Source organism: Hyperolius riggenbachi, chromosome 4 (assembly GCF_040937935.1).
Source record: "Hyperolius riggenbachi isolate aHypRig1 chromosome 4, aHypRig1.pri, whole genome shotgun sequence".
NCBI classification, from domain to species: domain Eukaryota; kingdom Metazoa; phylum Chordata; class Amphibia; order Anura; family Hyperoliidae; genus Hyperolius; species Hyperolius riggenbachi.
Genome location: NC_090649.1, coordinates 318106051 through 318126450, shown reverse-complemented (window position 1 = coordinate 318126450; position 20400 = coordinate 318106051). Strand labels below are relative to the sequence as shown.

Here is a 20400-nt window from a genome sequence, read left to right as displayed (position 1 = left end):
AAGAACACGGTACTTAGTGAAATATGATGGAGGTTCAATTATGTTTTGGGGTTGTTTTGCTGCCTCTGGCACTGGGTGATTTGAATGTGTGCAGGCATCATGAAATCTGAGGATTGCCAATGGATTTTGGGTCGCACTGTAGAGCTCAGTGTCAGAAAGATGGGTTTTTGTCCAAGGTCTTGGGTCTTCCAGCAGGGCAATGACCCCCAAACATACATCAAAAGCACCTAGAAATGGATTGCAACAAATGGCTGGAGAACCCTGAAGTGGCCAGCAATGAGTCCAGATCTAAATCCCATCAAACACCTGTGTGAAATAGCTGTTCGGAAAAGGTGCCCTTCCAATAGAGAGACCTGGAGCAGTTTGCAAAGGAAGAGTTGTCCAATATTCCAGGTGAAAGGTGTAAGAAGCTTATTGATGGTTATAGGAAGCGACTGATTTCAGTTATTTTTTCCAAAGAGTCTGCAACCAAATATTAAGTTAAGGATGCCAATAATTTTGTCCAGCCCATTTTTGGAGTTTTGTGTGACATTATGTCTAATTTGCTTTTTCTTCCCTTTTTTGTTTTGTTACAGTACACACAAAGGGAATAAAAATGTGTAAATCAAAACATGTGTTACTGCAATACTTTGATGAACTATTGAACAAGGATGCCAATTTCTTAAATTGGTAGGAGGTTGACGATGATATTTAATGTCATATTTTTGCATCCATTCTGCTTCCAGCTAACTCTTGACCTAGGAATTTACGGTGCCTGTGGGCCAGGCAGAGTCTCAGTTGTGTGAGCATTTAGTAAACAAAGGGTCTTATCTGTTTGTAATATATCACCTAACAACACCAAAAGCCAAAAGCTTACTCTTATATATGTTTAAAGCTCTTTGTACACAATACGATTCTTTGTGGGATTCGATTACGATTCTATTTACGATCCGATTAAATCCGACATGTCCGATCAGGATTCGATTCAATTCAATTTGATTTGCCATTGCAAAACAATGGCAAAAATCGAATTGAATCCCGATCGGATATGTCGGATTTAATCGGATTGTAAATAGAATCATAATCGAATCGCACAAAGAATCGTATCGTGTAGATGGGGCTTTAGTTAGCCAATAAATTGTATCATCCTGATTCAAAACTTCTTGCAATACTTTTCTGTGAGAAATACTTGATTTGAAGTTTCTGGGGTGCCAACAATTTCAGCCATGACTGTATACTGTCTGTTGGACAACAGCAGTGAATCAGGTAGGCTATAGAAATCCATCCAAATATAATAAGAAGGCACATATATGGTACTGTAGTATTCTAGACATTTGGGGAAAAAATGCACTTTAGAAAAAACAAACTCACCGCTGATCTGATTTTAACAACTGTTTATAGAGGACTGCTGATCCTTCAATTTTTCTCTTGGAATACAAGCTTGTAACCTAGTGACGTAGGCTGGAAATGATGACCCACAATTATCTTGTAGAAGACCTGGGCCTACATTAGTTCAAGCTCACTGGGCTATTTAAGGGAGAAATGCAGCACTGCAGCACTGTTGTTACTCTCCCTACAAATGGGTATCTCTACAAAGATCTGAGGAACATCACATCAGTTTCCCAAAATGTGATAAAAGCCGCATGAAGGTTACTGACACTAGAGTCACAGATGTCCAGTCTCTAGCAGTTATCTCTGGTGCTGCTTTTGTAACAGCATTGAATACAGTGAGGAGAGGAGCCGCTACTCCCTGAAGACACGCTCACACATGTCACAGGAATCACATGTTAAAGGTACCATAGACATACATTTTGTCTTCTTCAGCCCAGCCAGCTATGGCTATGTAAACAACAAGCTTTCAGAACAATACGAGTCTCCTGATCTCAGTGGAGAAGGGAACATAAGATCTGCTGGCTATGTTGCTTTATTTTGACCAGTTGCTATGGCTTTAGTCTTAAGACAGCAGCCTCATGTCAAAGCACGTCTACATCATGCCAGCATACTAGACCTTCTCTAATGTCTATGGGTATCTGAAGGCTTAGCAGTCAAAAAAAATCCTTACACTGTAATGCATGTTTGTTATATGAACAAGATCAAATGTACGTTCCATTATAATGGGGCCATTTTGCTTTTCTCGTGGGGATTGAAGTAGGAATGGCTTTCTCCTAAGTGCGATGGCTGCATTAACAAGATCAATGCTTATCAAGGGATATTCATCTTGGAACATGTGTGCCTAATGACATTATGAAGTTCTTACTCCCCTGCAAACCCCCCCCCCCCCCCTCAAATAAAAGTAGACCGTGTGAACATTAAAACCACACCTGTCCATTAAAGCCACATTAACTTCCGCTGAAAGACTGATTTTCAATAGCTCAAGAGATCTTATTTCTCTATTACTCATGAGATCTTTGGGTTATTCCCATTGTGCCCTTAATGTAAGCATTTCTTGACCAGGCACCAGCATATTATTCACAGACAATTAAGTAGGAGTCTTTTTATTTTTTTATTTAAATGAATCTCCCTGTACATTACTTTAAACCTATTGGGCCTGATTCACAAAGCGGTGCAAACTGTTTTCACGCCAGTGAAAAGCTCTTTATCACGCCTAAACTCAGTTTAGGCGTGATAAGAAGAAACACGCGCAAAATTCCCGTGCGCAAAGTTTTGCGTGCGCAGTCACGCAGAGCGATGCGCGCGATGAGCCCATTAAACCCTATGGGCGCTGTGCGTAGAATTGCGCGATTGCAGCGCAAAACTTTGCGCGCTGGACTTTGCGCGCGATCACCAGCACAAAATGGTGCTAACTCAGCGGTGCAAAGGTTATCACGCCTAAAGTCTTTTAGGCGTGATAACTTGGTTATCACCGCTTTGTGAATCAGGCCCATTGACATTAATGAAACTGATGGCATCTGACATGTACAGAGGACAGGTAGTTCATGGTTCTCTGTACATTGTGCGACATCACATGCTAAGTACAGGAGTGGCAGCTTTCTGCCCAGCAACCGCGGTAGAGAACTAATCCGAACGCTGACAATTAGCAATCGTACCACTTAGTAAATCAGCCACAGAGTGATTTTAATCTAGTGTCGTAACAAGTGCAAAAATGAAAGGATCCAATTTACACCTTTACAGCTGCTGTGCTGCCAAATAAAACTACATGGTATCTTTTATAAGTAAACCTTTGCTGGAAGGAATGGAATGCATGTATGAAATACAAGACAGACAGAAACATAAGATTATTTCACTACCATGGACGCTGCTCTTCTATCACAGGACAAGAAAAATATGTATGAAAGGCTGGTGGTTAAATCAGTTTCATCCTACACAGCTGTTCCAATATGTAATTTTGAATGTATTACATTTCAGGAAATCAAGCAACTCTGTCGTAATATTTTTCTGGCTGAGAAGACAGATTTGGCATCTCCTGTAGAAGTAGGAAAGTGCTGGTATCCTGTTCCCCCAAATGGAAAGATGGGCTCATTGTCTGCATTCATCCATGCTGTACATTACGCCCTCCACATAGCTAAAAAGCTGACCTAAAGCAACCCCTCATCTCGGTCGTCTCTCCACTTTCCTGTGTGCAACAACTACAAGCTTCTCCCACTACAGGGTAAAGACAGCCCAGTTCATTCTTAATTGCTGATGGAAACTCACTCATTTTTTCCACAGACCAAGCTTGAAACCATTACTGTACCACCTTCATTAGTTTTTCCACAACATTTTAGAGAAATGTCAGGAAACAGCTGCCTCAGAACTGGGCTTAGCACTGCAGTGGTGCTTCTCTGAGGCAGTACATTTGCTTTCTGAAAGCTGTAATGAACGTTTCATTCCTCCTCTCAACAAGCTTGCTTTATGTACAGTTAATCAAATGTTTTTTTCCTCTTCCATGGCTGTCTCTGGTGTCTCTGTGGTAGGAGGATTTTTCGGGCTTTGAAACTGCATACTTCTAGGAAAAGATTGCTTCCTGCAAATTACTCAGCTGTCTTCCTTGGACAATATTCAATAAAGTTCAAGTTGAGCAAAAACATTCACCACCAGGATTACAACTATCTTATACAAGAAAGGCAAAACAGCCTCTTAAAAGGGCACACTATACACCAACCAGATTCAATATTAACAACACTAAGAGGTCAAGTGAATAACAAAGATTAGCTCATTACAATGTCAAGGGGTGGTATATATTGGGAAGTAAGAGAACAGTCAGTTTTTGAGGTTGATGTGTTCGAAGGATGTACAATGGGCAAGTGTGAGGATCTGAGTGACTATCAGAAGGGGCAAACTGGCATTTGTGGGTTGTTCCTAGTATGCAATGGTTAGAACGAATGAAAAGTGACCCAAAGAAGGACCTTTGCTTTCAGTGGAGACAATCACAGCTTATGATGTACAGAAAGCCGCAGTACTTCATGGGTCACTGTACACAGTGGGCCGTGATCACATTATTAGGGCCACACTAAGCCAAAGGACTTATCAATTTGGTCACAGTGAAACAGTCTCAACTGATGCAAACAGAATTAATGACATCAAACATGAAAGATGTTCTAACAATGTTCCACACCAAAAAATGTATATATTTTATTGATGTCTGTGCCCTCATAGGAGAGATTTCTTCATACTTCCTGTTGTCAGTACCCTTGTAATAAAACATGGACCGAGAAAATGCCAAACTTAAAGCAGCACAAAAATAAAATATGGCTGAGGTTCTCACTTAAAGGGAACCTTAACTGAATTGGGGGTAAAGAGTTTCAATTACCTGGGGCTATTACCAGCCCCCTGCAGCAGCCCTGTGCCCTCGGAGCCGCTCTGGAATCCTCCGGTCCCCCGCTGTCACGTATTATTGGAAGCATTCCCTACTGCAATAAGCGCTGTTGCGGACTGTTGCCTCATATCTACGCGTGCGGAATGCGGCAACGCGTATTTTTGTACGCGTTGCAGTCCGCAACAGCGCTAATTGCAGTAGGGAGTGCGTCCAATAATACGCATGGCGGCCGGCCGACTGGTGAGTCGTCAAAAACGAAACTAAGTGACAGCGGGAGACCGGAGGATTCCAGAGCGGCTCCGAGGGCACAGGACTGCTGCAGGGGGCTGGTAATAGCCCCAGGTAAGTGAAAACTCTTGACCCCCCCGTTCAGTTAAGGTTCCCTTTAAGCTCACTATATCGAAAACAAAAATAAAAAACTTGTTACACTTTAATAACAGCAAAAAAGACTAATGTGTAAATATAAAATATAAGCAATCGAATATAAGTTTGTGTACTTTACTGCAATAAATAAAAACACTGAAGGCAGGAGCATAACCACTTTGGTAAAAGGATGAAAGACACAAACCCAAGTATCTAATACATTGTTGCCAAAATAAACTGTGTAAACATCTAACAATGCGCACATATAGAGCTGTTCTTTAAATGGGTTATTGAAGGCAAGTATTGGCACCAGAGGAGTTGTATTTATAGCTGTTTATATTGGCTGTAGAACCTGAAATTTGAAGCCCAACATGAGAATGTGTGCACTGTACATTGAAAGCAGTCAGGAGGTGGAAATCAGAAACGATATACTCCTTCGGCTAGCGTCATATTTCCGGTACTGGCAGAATTTGGGCAGCAAAAATGTAGACCAAAAGGCAAGACAGGGACCACACAAATTTTGCTGAGCGGATCTGTCAGAAACATTCTGATCAGTCTACCGACAGACTGAACACACGTCCTAGTGTCGGCAGAGCGTCCGCCCAGCAGGAGGGTCTGACGGACCCGTCGTTTGCTACAATAGTGCGATGTGTACGTGCCTTAAAGTTTAAAACAGACCTGATAACTCCATTTGCCAATCGCAGGTTAGCAGACTACCAGTGAGCAAATAGTAAGACTCATCAGCAACTACTGTCAAGTGCACAGGTTCTCAATACACATGTACATTTACCCAAGGGAATACTTTAGATTGGTTCAGGGGGTGCTTTTGTTTGTCACAATCTTAGTTTTAAAAAATAAATTCATACATAAATAAAATATAAATAGTCTTTTAGATTGTTAGTTTGCAGGGGTGGGGATGTCTCCCTTTTGTGTCTTGTAAATGGCTGTACATTTTGTTAACCACTAAACAATAGTCACTATAACTATCTCATTGTCTACCACTTCTGTATTATGTATGCAATCTCTGTATTGTATGTATCCATATTTGTTTTCTTATTCTGTACAGCACCACAAAAGATAATGCATTGATAGTGCATTGGAAATGTTTGGAAAGCATGTATGCACAACTTGCGTGGTGGTAAAACATGTGTATGTACTTGGGACAATGGAAGCCACATCAAGCCATTACTTGCTGAGGCAGGTCATTTCGGCCCACGCTCTTCCCCGCACTGCGCCTGATCTGGGCACCGCAATGGACATAATGTTATTATGTCTATGGCCGCGCATCAGTGTAATTCGATCACAAATTACTTCTCCCTCTGAGTTGCTACAACTCGGAGGGGGAATAGTAATTAACGCTGCCCGCAATTTGAGAGGCAGCAGGGAAAGCCGTCATTCTTCTCACCCTGCGCCAAAGTGACCAGTTGAGAATAATCCATGTACGCAGTACTTGCTAAACACTGGCTTTTATAATGGAGTATATAATGTAATATAGCTGAGAAACACAGATCTAATGGCATTGGACCTCTATTCCAGAGTTATTTCCAGCGTATGGCTTCCAGTGTTTCAGTCTGTCACTTCCTCACAGACCTCTGTTTGTGCTCCACCCAATCAAAGTCTGAAAAGCACAGTAATGCTGAGGCACAAAGCAGCTCTGCCCACAGAGCAGTCTTGAGACCGATTTCAACTTGGTCACTTCTGATCATGTGACCACATTTTTTTAGGCTGAAGAAGGCCAATTTCACATGAAAAGGATAATACCTGGGCATTTTTGCTAACCATGCTATCACGTGGTATATTTAGAACCATGCTTGGAGTTGGACTTCACTCTAATACAGTCAATGTTCTGCACTGAAAGATTTCTTTATGGAGCAGCCTGAACTTGCTATTCACTAGTTCTTACATGCCAAGCCACAGCCATTAGGTGACCATCAGGATACCATTAGGGAAGTCAGTCCACTCAGTATTTTTGTAATGATCTGTATTACTGTAACGTTTCATTTCTGAATGTCAAAATAAACCACAAAGGTAGGAGAGAGCTTTTTCCTGTCAGTAGCTGCCACATCGTAAACTCAGAGGAGAGGTAGAATTGGCTTTGCTTGTTTTAACAGGGAGGAAAATCAAAGCAAGAAACTGAAAGCCTCTATGAATGGTCATGCTTCTCCTTGGAAGTAAAGCAAAGGAATGATGAAAAGGATCAAAGGAGAAGACTTGAATGTTCAACTTTTCTATGATGCAACTTCCACCACAAATCAAAGGCTCGAAGAAACGGTTCAACTTCATATTCCAACCTCAACATCTTTCTAATGGAAGTCACCTTGTCAAGCAGAATTTTACGGCAAAGTCCCCCGAAAAAAACAAAAACAAATGGGACCTAGTGGTATTAGGTGATGCCTCAGCTAACACGGACTATTATAGAAGTGTCTTTCCTAACAGATTTATTAGCTAGAGCAGATGAGCCCAGGTGCAGAGACTGTGTGTTCTGCTAGAGCAGACCACAGAAGTCAGGTACAAAAAAAATGCCTTCCATTCTGACTGCCTCTTTCATTTCCCCCGCTTTGGCAGCATGAAGACAAACTCATAAGGTGTTAGAACTGCATGTTTCCATGCTCTGTAGAGTTGCTATGCTGGGACTATTAAATCTCAGGTTCGTGCTGCTTCCTTCCGACATTGAGAAGGTGTAAATATTTATTTGTCATGAATAAGATGCTGCGATCCAAGGGGCGATTATTATGTTAACCAGTGGCATATAAAAAAATGATGTACCTACTCTAAAATCTGCAGTATTTCAATCCAAACTGTAGTTTGTACTATGTGTACTTAGCCAGGGGTGCCTCTAGCCATTTTGTCACTCCAGGCGAGAAAACCTGTGGTGCCTCCACCCCGAAAATTATCATAACGTGGCAGCGTTTCACCAGAAAATAATCGTATTGCAGCAGCATTTTCACCACAAAATATTCGTAATGCGGCAATGTTTCACCAGAAAATAATCATAATGCGACAGTGTTTCACCAGAAATTACACTTATTGCAGCAGCATTTCACCAGAAAAATACTCGTAAAAGCTGCAGCGTTTCACCAGGAAATACACATAGGCACAATGGGGGACAGAAGATAGCACAAAGGGGGACAGAAGGAGGCACAAGGGGGCTGAATAAGGCATACAGGGTGACATAGGGAGGCACAGAGGGACAGAAGGAGGCATGAGGGTCAGAAGAGGTCATAAAGGAGGACAGAAGGAGGCACACGGGGATACAAGGAGGCACGATGGGCAACAAATGGAGGTACAATGAGACAGAATGAGACACAAAGGAGGACAGAAGGAGGCACAGGAGGACAGAAGGAGGTACACAGAGGGGCAGTGGGCGGTACAGGGGGATGGAAGAAGGCATGAGGGCCAGAAGGAGGCACAAAGTGGGGCAGAAGGAGGTACAGGGGGACTGAAGGAGGCACAAAGTGGGGCAGAAGGAGGCACAAAGTGGGGCAGAAGGAGGCACAAAGTGGGGCAGAAGGAGGCACAATGAGGGAAAGATTGAGGCACAATGGGGGAAAGATTGAGGCACAAAGGGAGACAAAAGGAGACACAGGAGGAAAGAAGGAGGCACAAAGGGGGCAGAAGGAGGCACAATGGGGGACAGAAAAAAGCACAAAGGGGGGCACAGGGAGACAGTTGGAGGCACAAAGGGGAACAGAAGGATGCACAAAGGGGAACAGAAGGAGGCACAAAAGGGTGACAGAAAACGGCAGAGGGGGGTGTAAGGAGGCACAGGGAGACAGAAGGAGGAAGAGGTGGACAGACAAAGCCACAGGAAGACCGAAGAAGGCACAAAAGGTCACAGAAGGAGGCACGGGGGACAGAGGAAGGCGCAGGGGGCAGAGGTAGCACATGGGGACTGAAGAGGCACATGGAGACAGAATGAGGCACAAAGGGAGGCAGAGTGGGACTAAAGGAGGAAAAGGGGGGCAGAGGAAGCACAGGGGGACAAAGAAAGGCACAGGGGGACATTAAGGAGGCCCAGGGGGAAAGAAGGAGGCAGAGGTGGCACAGGGGGACTGAAGGAGGCACATGAAGGCAGAAGGAGGCACAAAGGGAGACAGGAGGCATAAAAGGAGAGAGAAGGACAAACAGGGGGTCAGACACAGCACAAGGGACTGAAGGAGGCACAAGGAGACAGAAGGAGATACAAAAGGGACAGAAGGAGGCACAAAGGGGGAAAAAGGATGTACAAAGCACAGAAGGACACAGTGGCAGCTGCCTGCAACTTACGCTAAGCAGATGCAGCAGAAGCAAGTAAAAGAACACCCGTGGGGGTGGGGCTTAGTCAGGGGTGTGGTTTCAGCCAGGGGGCATGGCTTAATCCAGCAATATGGCGCCCCCAGGACCAGTGGCACTCCAGGCAATGGCCTGTACTGCCTATGCCTAGAGGCTCCCCTGTACTTAGCAATTTCAAAATCTATATGTCCTCCAAAACAATTCAACCATTGGTACATGACTGCTATACTTTAAAGTGAAAATGTACCATTCATTGAGGCAAGTCTTCCCTGGTTAGGGCTATGCATTGTAAAGTTTTAGCAAGCATAGCAAGGTATAGCTGTGCACTTCTAAAGCCTTACAGATGATTCTTGGCTATGCCAGCAAGTTGGAACCAAGAATCTAACAAGCCAATGGTAGCCCCCAATGCCCCCCACATGCCACAGCTAGAGAGCAGGATGGGCGGATCATCTCCACCGAGCACCAGCCAACCTTATTATTCTCCTACTCACCCCGCCCACGCTATCATGCATCGTACTGTTGGCACCCCGACATGATAACAGAACGTGTTGCTAGCCTGTAGGTTAGATGTGTCTGTAAAGAATTTTGCCCTGCACTGTCAGCCAAAGGGACTGAGTCCCAATACTTGCGGGCAACAGTAATTGTGGGAGTGTACACACCTCTACAGAGGACTGGGAGTGTCAGTATGCCATAATCACCTAATCAGGAACCAACTTGTAGGGGGATCTTTAAACTTCTAATGATGGTCACACATTGGGAGATCTGAGCGGGGAGACATCTGCCGGATCACAGACAGTGCAGGTGGTTAGTGAAGGAAATGTACACTGAAAAGCAGTGCCTTGCAACTGTGAAAGATTTGAACATGCTATCATTTGGAGCAATCATCCAACTTTCCCCTCAGCACATGAATAGCTGTTTCAACATGGCAAATATCACATCTTTGGCCATGATACTTTAGATTTCCTTGGAGTTATTGAAAACATAACAAAAAAATTCCCTTTAAATTTAAATTAAAAATATCCAGAAACTCATTTCCTTGGGATTAACAAACACTTACCTTATGTCAGCTGGGAAGCAGCTTTATCTTGAGTAAACAAAAACGTGTTTTATCTTCCAGGGGCAAAGTAACAATCTGTGCAAACAAAGGAAATATGTAAGTATGTCACCTGATACCATATCAATATTAACATTAATAAAATTTGCTCTACTGACTGCTCTCCGTGTTTACTGTGTGATTTGCTTTACCACAAACTGCTGATTTTGAAGATGTTTTTTTAATTTTAACCCCTATTTGTTGTAGACTACAACAAGCAAAAGACACAATTAGCTATACCGTAAATTGTGGTAGAGAACACTCATTCTAAATACTATCAAACAGTAAGTTTATCATTAATATAAGTGTAAAAGTAAATATCAGGTCCTCACTGCTAAAAGCACTATCCTCTCAGTACAGGATGGCACTGACGAGTCACACAGTATATAGTCTGTCACAACATCTCACATTCAACACTATTTATTGGCAGGAGGGAACAGTGGCTTCAGAAAAGTCACATGATTTAAAGGGAACCTGAAGTGAGAGCGATGTGGAGGCTTCCATATTTCTTTGCTTTTAAGCAATACCAGTTGCCTGTCCGCCCTGCTGATCCTCTGCATGTAATACTTTTAGCCATAGACCCTGAATAAGTATGCAGATCAGATGTTTCTAACTTAAGTCTGACTGGATTAGCCACATGCTTGTTTCAGGGTAGTGATTCACTTTACTGATGCCAGAATAATCAGCAAGACTGATGGGCAACTGGTATTGTTTAAAAGGAAATAAATATGGAAGCCTCCATATACTTCTTGCTTCAGGTTCCCTTTAAGCCAGTACCATTTTTCTGTTAACAGGAATAATAAACCACACAGATGTATGAAAAACGCTTTTTTGCTTCTCTTAAAGCAATAGTTCAGCATCCTACCTGTTTAAATTCCTGGGAATAAATTTGCATTAATTAGCAAAGTGTGAAGTTTTGTGCACTCCAGGAGTATATACTTTTTGCCAGGAAGTAGCTGGGAGGGGCTAAGCAGGCAGTCTTTTGTTGTGAGCACAGATCACCTGACCTGTACTGAAAAATGTCAGACATGCATCGCCCAAAAAAAGTGCATTGCTAATGAATGCAAGTTTACTATTATGTGCATTACATATGTGAGCCTGAATTAGGTCCATCACAAAATAAATGTGAAGGCAAGGCAAATTCTGTAGCAGCCTCATGCTAGAATCACTCCTAATAATTCACATATTCATCTGTCACCTCCACGGAGGTCAATGGTGAAGGTGTCACAGTTAATAAGTTCGTTGTTGAATTCTCCTAATTAATAAAGTGAATTATGCCAGGTCAATTGTGTGCAAAGAAGAATAAAACGTTTCTGACTATTAAGGGGCCCATACATTGGTCGATTTCAGCCGTCGATTGATTCTATGGAATTGATTGATCGATCGGAAATCGATTCTATGAAATCTTTCAATTTGCGGCCGATTTCAAACAATTTGATCTATCTGACAGGATGGAAAATCTAGGTCGATCTGCTGCTGGCAGCAGATCGATGGCCCATAGAGTTGCATTGGATGTAATGGTCCAATAATGCATTTAGATCGATTTCCAATAGATTTCATCCTGAAATATATTGTAAATCTGTTCCTAGTGTGTGACACACATCAGATAGATTCCTGTCAGATTCGACTTGACAGGTATCTGACAGAAATCTATCTGATGGTCGAATGTGCTGCAAATCTATAAGTGTATGGCCACCTTTAGAAATAAGCCCCTTGTTGTCATGTTATGCTGCATATTCTGCTTCACTACACGTAACAGTGATATGCTGCAGTGTAATTCCAAATATGCACATGGTTGGGCAAATTGCCTGGCTTCTAGTCAAGGAGATTTTTTGAAGGTTTGGTCCCAACCCATAATATACAACATCTGTCTCAGCCATATTGCTTGCTATCAAATATGAAAACAAGCAGGCAATGGTAATGTTTCACTAACCAGTACATGTAAACAGTGCTGCAAATCGGCAATTTAACATACAAAGAATACATATGCATTGGCTTCACATCCGCAGCCTTTGAGACATCACAAGGCTTTCCAGGAAATTCATCTGGATCCAGTCTATGCAGGACGTTTCAGGAGTTTGGAATTATTACAAGTGATTCACTTATTATCTTTACAGTCCCAGAATGCTGGGAGATTCCTCCTTTTTGCGCGCTTTAGCTCTCCCCAGGCAGTCTGAAGATTTCAATAAAAAAGGAAAACAGCCCCAATTCACATTCCAAATGTCCTAAACGGAGCCCTTTCCAACCTTATCTAGAGTATGAGCAGATTTCCAGCAAATCGTTATAGCAAGGGGAGGCCAGCGTTGGAATTCATTCTTTCTAGCAAAGCTGCCAGAAAGTCAGAACATGACTTATTTTTCCTGGTAATAATTGTTTTCCTTTGTTAATAGCAGAATGTCTTTTTTCCATCACACTGCCAAAAATGTGCTGTGTACATAAAGGGTTTTCAGCAGATCTATTGTACACAATTCTGAAAATAAGTTTTCCATTTACTCCTAAACAGTGAATTTCTGCTCACACACGGATTTCATAAATGCACGAAAGTAACCAGTTTGTAGAAATATAAGCTAGCCACAGAGGTTAAAAGGATTTTCCACTTAAAACAGGAAAGCAGAAAAGTCCTGTCTCAATCCCTGAAGGTCCCACCCTTAGCTCCCTCCACAAGCATTTGTTTGTCCTGGGGCCCACTAGAATGCTTCCTGCCAGCGATCTGCAAAGCGCTACATGCAGCATTTTTGGAGCGATCCCAGAGAGAGAACTTCAAGTGTATGCAGGGGCAAATCAATTTTTCTTCAAGATCGCTCAGGGAATTATGCTAAAAATCGCTGTGTTTCTTGATTCGATAATCAGAAGTGTTTCCGGAAATCAGATAACCATTCGTAGTGGGCCCCAGGCTTAAAGTGGACCAGAAGTGAAATTAAACTGATGAGATAAACATGGTTTTACTTTATAGAGCTATTCTAATAGATATTAAAGGGACATTCAAGCGAAAACAAAAATTATGATATTCTGTAATTAATTGGTTGTGTAGTACAGATCATTAATAGAACATTAGTAGCAAAGAAAATAGTCTCATATTTTTATTTTCAGTTATATATTTTTTTTGTTTATAACATTGCATCATTCTCTAATATTTGCAGTTTACGCACCACACTCAGCATTCAAAATGATTTCACAGAGCAAGCTAATGACCTTTTGAACTTTCCTCTGCAAAAAAAACAAAATATAGTGACAGACAGTTGAGATAATAAGCTTCAGAAGATAGAGCTCTCTGCAACTTTGAAAGTCAGAAAGTTCAGTGAAGCTCTTTTGCATAAATAACAATTGGAGTTTAAAGAGAACCTGAACTGAAAATAAAAAGTCAAAATAAACATACACAGGTCATACTTACCTCCCATGGAGTCTGTTCATCAATCTCTTTCTCCTCTCTTGCGTCCTGTTTGTCCACGGTGATCGATGGAATTCTCTGTCCTCCATTTTGAAAATAGCCACTACCCCATAACATCTTCCTGGTCAGCACACTGTTAAACTGTTGTATTGCCCACTTGAGCCAAATGGAAACATGGACATTACCTTGCACATTTAGTTGTAACTGACAACAGCTGATATATAACTGACAGCAACTGGTATATTTCAGTTCTGACAAAATCTTGTCAGAACTGGAAGGGATCACTCTCAGAAGAAAATGGTGAGCTTCTGAAAGGAAATGATGGCAAGGTAAGTATGTAATATTAATTTGCAGCTACATCATGTGTTTATTTTAAATAATTTTACTCAGTTCAGGTTCCCTTTAACTCTTCCTGTACTGGAAACAATATTAGACTCATATCTCTGCAGCTAATGTTTTATTTCTTAGATGTACTACACATACAAATCATTATATCATAAGTTTATTTTCACTTCAGATTCCCTTTAAGGCATTTGGCTATGTTATAGCCATGCACCGTAAGGTGGTAATTTAGGCGCCAGGATATTGTAATAGGCATCTTGGCACTTGAGTGGGGGAAATGGGAGGTACTTTGGGTGCCTGGTTATGGTCTTAAATAAGGTAGGGGGTTAGTGTTAGGCATATTTGGGGGAGGGCTAGTGTTAGGAGTAGGTGGGGGAAGGTTAGTGTAAGGCCACATACACACATCAGACCATAGTCTTTGGAAAATGAAAGATCACAGACCAATCTTACACCATTCCATGTAGTATGAGAGCCATACCTACACAGTCTATTCTATGGAGCTGATCTCCACATCAGACAGAAATCTTTGCAAGATGCTGCACACACAGATGCTGTACAGACACAAAAGATCAGTATCTGCAAAAGATCTGTTCCTGCCAAAAATCCATTCCTGCAAATTGCAATGATAGTCTATGAGATCTGCAGATCATCATACACACATGATTTAACTGACATTCATCTGCAGATCAAGCAATCATCTGCAGATCTGAAAATCTATCCTGGTGGATCTGATCTGCAGATGAATGTCAGTTAAATCATGTGTGTATGATGATCTGCAGATCTCATAGACTATCATTGCAATTTGCAGGAATGAATTTTTGGCAGGAACAGATCTTTTGCAGATACTGATCTTTTGTGTCTGTACAGCATCTGTGTGTGCAGCATCTTGCAAAGATTTCTGTCTGATGGGAAGTTCAGCTCCATAGAATAGACTGTGTAGAGTATGGCTCTCATACTACATGAAGGGTGGTAAGATTGGTCTGTGATCTTTCATTTTCCAAAGACTATAGTCTGATGTGTGTATGAGCCTTTAGGCTAGATAGGGGAGGGTTAGTGTGAGAATAGGATTACAGTGAGGGGTGGTAGAATATCAGTATACGGTAATTATCGATACTCTACTATCCAGGATTGGGGATAGTAGAAATCAGGCTGTGAAGTTGGTACAAAAACATCCAATTCCGACTCCTTAGTTTATGAAACCCACGACTCCAGGTACCCAACAATTGCTTCAACTCCTCAACTCTGACTCCACAACCCTGAGTAGAATAAGGGTAACATTTTTGAGATTTTACCAGGCGCCCCTTTTAGCTCCGGAAAATGTGAGAAAGATATTGGTCTCTTCCCCCCGGACAGCAGTTGGCAGGATATTCTTGAATGTTTTCCGAGTATATCACAAAACAGAAGCTTATTCAAACAAACATAATCCCTAGATCTTATTTTATCCCCAGGCGTACATATAATATGGGGCTAAGATCTGACCTGTTATTCCCTAGATGTTTTAAGCTAGCCATACATTGGTCGATTTGCAACTGATTGAGAAAGAATTTGATTCCTCCTCTCGATCAAAAAAATTTGGGATGGTTGATCGAATAGTAATCAATCAGATGTACATACACAGGAATCTGCATCTGAAAGATCACATCCACCAGGGTCAATCTTAGCGTGCAAAGAGCAGGCTTTATACTTGAAATTAACGCATCATCAATCGAAATCCTACAGAAGGCATTCTATTCCTGCACACTTTATAGACATTTTCCACCTTGTCCAACTTAGTATGTATGGATTTTTTGATCGGATACTATGTGCAACAATCAATTTCTGAGCAATTCCATTAATAAATACCTAAAAGTGATCAATCTGACATGAATTCAAACCATGTATGGCCAACTTTAAAGTGTCCATACCACATTTATGTAATATGAGGTAATGTAAAGTATCTATTCAAAGTGAATTCACTCAGTTTACCCTTCTACCACATACAGTGGGTTGCAAAAGTATTCGCCCCCCTTGAAGTTTTCCACATTTTGTCACATTACTGCCACAAACATGCATCAATTTTATTGGAATTCCAGGTGGAAGACCAATACAAAGTGGTGTACATGTGAGAAGCGGATCGAAAATCATACATCATACCAAACATTTTTTACAAATAAATAACTGCAAAGTGGGGTGTGCGTAATTATTCGGCCCCCTGAGTCAATACTTTGTAGAACCACCTTTTGCTGCAATTACAGCTGCCAGTCTTTTAGGGTATGTCTCTACCAGCTTTGCACTTCTAGAGACTGAAATCCTTGCCCATTCTTCTTTGCAAAACAGCTCCAGCTCAGTCAGATTAGATGGACAGCGTTTGTGAACAGCAGTTTTCAGATCTTGCCACAGATTCTCGATTGGATTTAGATCTGGACTTTGACTGGGTCATTCTAACACATGGATATGTTTTGTTTCAAACCATTCCATTGTTGCCCTGGCTTTATGTTTAGGGTCATTGTCCTGCTGGAAGGTAAACCTCTGCCCCAGTCTCAAGTCTTTTGCAGACTCCAAGAGGTTTTCTTCCAAGTTTGCCCTGTATTTGGCTCCATCCATCTTCCCATCAACTCTGACCAGCTTCCCTGTCCCTGCTGAAGAGATGCACCCCCCGAGCATGATGCTGCCACCACCATTTTTGACAGTGGGGATGGTGTGCTCAGAGTGATGTGCAGTGTTCGTTTTCTGCCACACATAGCGTTTTGCATTTTGGCCAAAAAGTTCCATTTTGGTCTCATCTGACCAGAGCATCTTCTTCCACAGGGTTGCTGTGTCCCCCACATGGCTTGTGGCAAACTGCAAACGGGACTTCTTATGCTTTCTGTTAACAATGCCTTTCTTCTTGCCACTCTTCCATAAAGGCAAATTTGTACAGTGCATGACTAATAGTTGTACTATGGACAGAGTCTTCCACCTGAGCTGTAGATCTCTGCAGCTCGTCCAGAGTCACCATGGGCCTCTTGACTGCATTTCTGATTCAGCGCTCTCCTTGTTCGGCCTGTGAGTTTAGGTGGATGGCCTTGTCTTGGTAGGTTTACAGTTGTGCCATACTCCTTCCATTTCTGAATGATCGCTTGAACAGTTCTCCGTGGGATGTTCAAGGCTTTGGAAATCTTTTTGTAGCCTAAGCCTGCTTTAAATTTCTCAATAATTTGATCCCTGACCTGTCTTGGACCTGTCTTGTGTGTTCTTTGGACTTCACGGTGTTGTTGCTCCCAATATTCTCTTAGACAACCTCTGAGGCCCTCACAGAACAGCTGTATTTGTACTGACATTAGATTACACACAGGTGCACTCTATTTAGTCATTAGCACTCATCAGGCAATGTCTATAGGCAACTGACTGCACTCAGATCAAAGGGGGCCGAATAATTATGCACATACCACTTTGCAGTTATTTATTTGTAAAAAATGTTTGGAATCATGTATGATTTTTGTTCCACTTCTCATGTGTACACCACTTTGTGTTGGTCTTTCATGTGGAATTCCAATAAAATTGATTCATGTTTGTGGCAGTAATGTGACAAAATGTGGAAAACTTCAAGGGGGCCGAATACTTTTGCAACCCACTGTATATTTGGTAAGATTGTACAATCTAAATAGTATAACTGATGGTCAGCTTCAGAGATTGCAGAGAGCTCTTGCATATGCTGTGGGGATGCCCTGAAATGTATAGGTATTGCAAGCATGTATTACAACTATTGGACAGTGTTTTCCAAGTTGCTATTGCTAGAAATGAACTGACATATGTTTTATGTTATATGGTGCAGCTGCCGTAGCGAGAGCTCTTTTCCAAGCCAAAAAACTTCATTCATTGGAAACACAGATTGCCACCACCCTCCAGACCATCGCTTATTAACGTTTATTATATGTTACAACTAGAAAAATTGGTTTATATGCAGAGGGGATGTCCTGCTAAATTTGAAAAACTCTGGCATGCATGACTTGGCTCCCCTCGGTTAGCAGATTTTATAAGAGATAGATTGAGATTTCCCTGCCTTGCAATCTCTTAGAATACAGTTGTGGTCACATGCCAGCTGCAGTTCTTGTACGGTTTTATTTTATCTGCCCGTGTATATATATGTATATATATATATATATATATATATATATATATATATATTTTTTTTTTTTTTTTTTTTTTTTCATCTATAGGCTGTTTGTCTGTATTTCATCCATTTTGATGGATTGTGCACATTTGTAAAATGCCATTCTAATTAAGGGCTGGTTCACACTGCAAGTGCTTTTTTAATCACCAGCGATTTAAATAATGTAATGCTATGTGTGTGTTTTTGCCTGAGCCATGTGATCTTTAACAAAGAAAAAAAAAATCACACATAGGGCCCTTCCACACTAAATGCGCTTACATTCAATTTTTTAATTATATGTACAGCAAAATCCCTGTTATCCAGAATGCAAGCAACAGAAAGTCTCAACTAACTGGCATGCCTGAGGGGGATAACGGGGACAGTGCTTTGTGAGATTTGCAGGGCTTTGCAGAGCAGAAAATACTTACCAAGCCTCCAGGTGCCATCTTCTACACTTCCTGCAGTTCCCTTCAGCTCTCCGGCGTACATGGAACGGCTTCTGGCATGTCACCTGATCTGATGCAGGTCAGGTGACACGCCGGGAGCCATACACAGAGGACACTGGAAAGCCACTAGGAGCTACAGGAAGTGTAGATACAGATACAGGTGATGGGTACAGGGGACTTTGCTCTATTTTGCTGATCTCAAGGGCATGGTGATTAACATAGCAATTGTGGTGCTCTGTACAGAGTTTTTGCCCAATCACAATTGTAATGCATGCTGAAGTCTTCCTGCATTTGGGATAGAGTTAAATAAATAGGAGCACATGCAAATGCCATGGCAAATGCCATGGCAAATGCAGCTTCTTTTCCCATGTTTGGAAATGCAACCATGCATGCCGATTGCACCGCAAATGCAATTTTCACTGTGGAAGAGCCCATAGCATTACATTATCAATCAATGGAAGGATGGATCGCTGCAACCACCACACGTACAGCGGGAGCCCGGGATCCAATGCATAAACTCTGGCAGTAGAAAAAGAAGGATATCCCGCTACACCGTTGTTATGGTAAAAAGAAGTTTCTCCGAATTTTATTGAATCATAGCTATGATTAAGGAGCCATGTGAGCTCTGATACGCATGATCTGTTTTCTGTGTATTCGCTGATGAGTCAATAAAATTTGGAGAAACTTCTTTTTACCCTAACAACGGTGTAGCGGGATATCCTTCTTTTTCTACATTATCAATCACTTTTTAAAATCACTGGCACTTAGAAATGCTTGCAGTGTGAACCAGCCATTAGCCCCTTCTGGGTTTTGCATTGCGTACATACGTAATCGCCGCCGGGAGACTTGGGTGCAGGATACAGCCGGTATATGGATTATCCTGCTGCTGCACAAGTCTCGGCGACGTTAATTACTATTCCCCCTCTAGGTCTACGTGGATAGTGGAGAATGATATAATTCATCTTCCAGCAATTGCTGGAGGCCGAATTATAGTGTGTTAAAATGTAACTTCTGCTCCATCTTCTGACAGGGCCTAAGTTACTCAGTGTGCGCACAAAGGGAGTTTTCACCATGACTGGCCTGTTTTTAGAAGATGAAGATGAAAAATAGCACTGCATAGTCAAGATCTCAGTCACATGGCCTAGTTCTCAACCTGACACCAAAAGGAATAGCACTGAATTCAAACAGACCCAAAAATGGAAATACAATGCAACCTACCTGTAAATATTATGACAAATAGGCTAGTGCAAACATTTGTATGAACTTGCTTGTCCCAGTAATGGCAAGCAATTCCAAGGTTCCCCTTAAAAATGTCAGAGTATTTTTTTTCCACTTAAATAATGACCACTTGGTTATACAGCAGCTACTCCAGTGCATTTCTCAAGACACCAGAGAACTTCATTATCTCTGATGTATGACATATACATGGCTCACCCCATGAGAAATGTTAACATCACGGTTTAATGCCATGGCAACCAACTATACACACTCAATAACATTGGGTTACACAATTTTACAGCACATCTGTCAGCTTTCTATGTGGAGCTACCTGTTTAATGATATCACACTAAAGATATGTGTGATCTACCCGCTGAGACTGAAAAATGAACCATGGGAAACCAGATACATAATGCTCTGGGGAAGGGAAGA

At 41.8% G+C, this 20400-nt stretch overlaps 1 protein-coding gene across 4 annotated transcripts in view; it reads right to left on the bottom strand.

Annotated features, from left to right (window-relative positions):
• HIVEP2 (HIVEP zinc finger 2) overlaps nt 1-20400 on the bottom strand; it is a 258918-nt gene that overhangs the window by 108350 nt on the left and 130168 nt on the right. For all 4 annotated transcript variants that reach the window (XM_068231705.1, XM_068231706.1, XM_068231704.1 and 1 more), the window contains one exon: nt 10428-10502. The gene's annotated coding sequence lies outside the window, so the exon portion shown is untranslated. The remainder of the gene's footprint in view (nt 1-10427; nt 10503-20400) is intronic.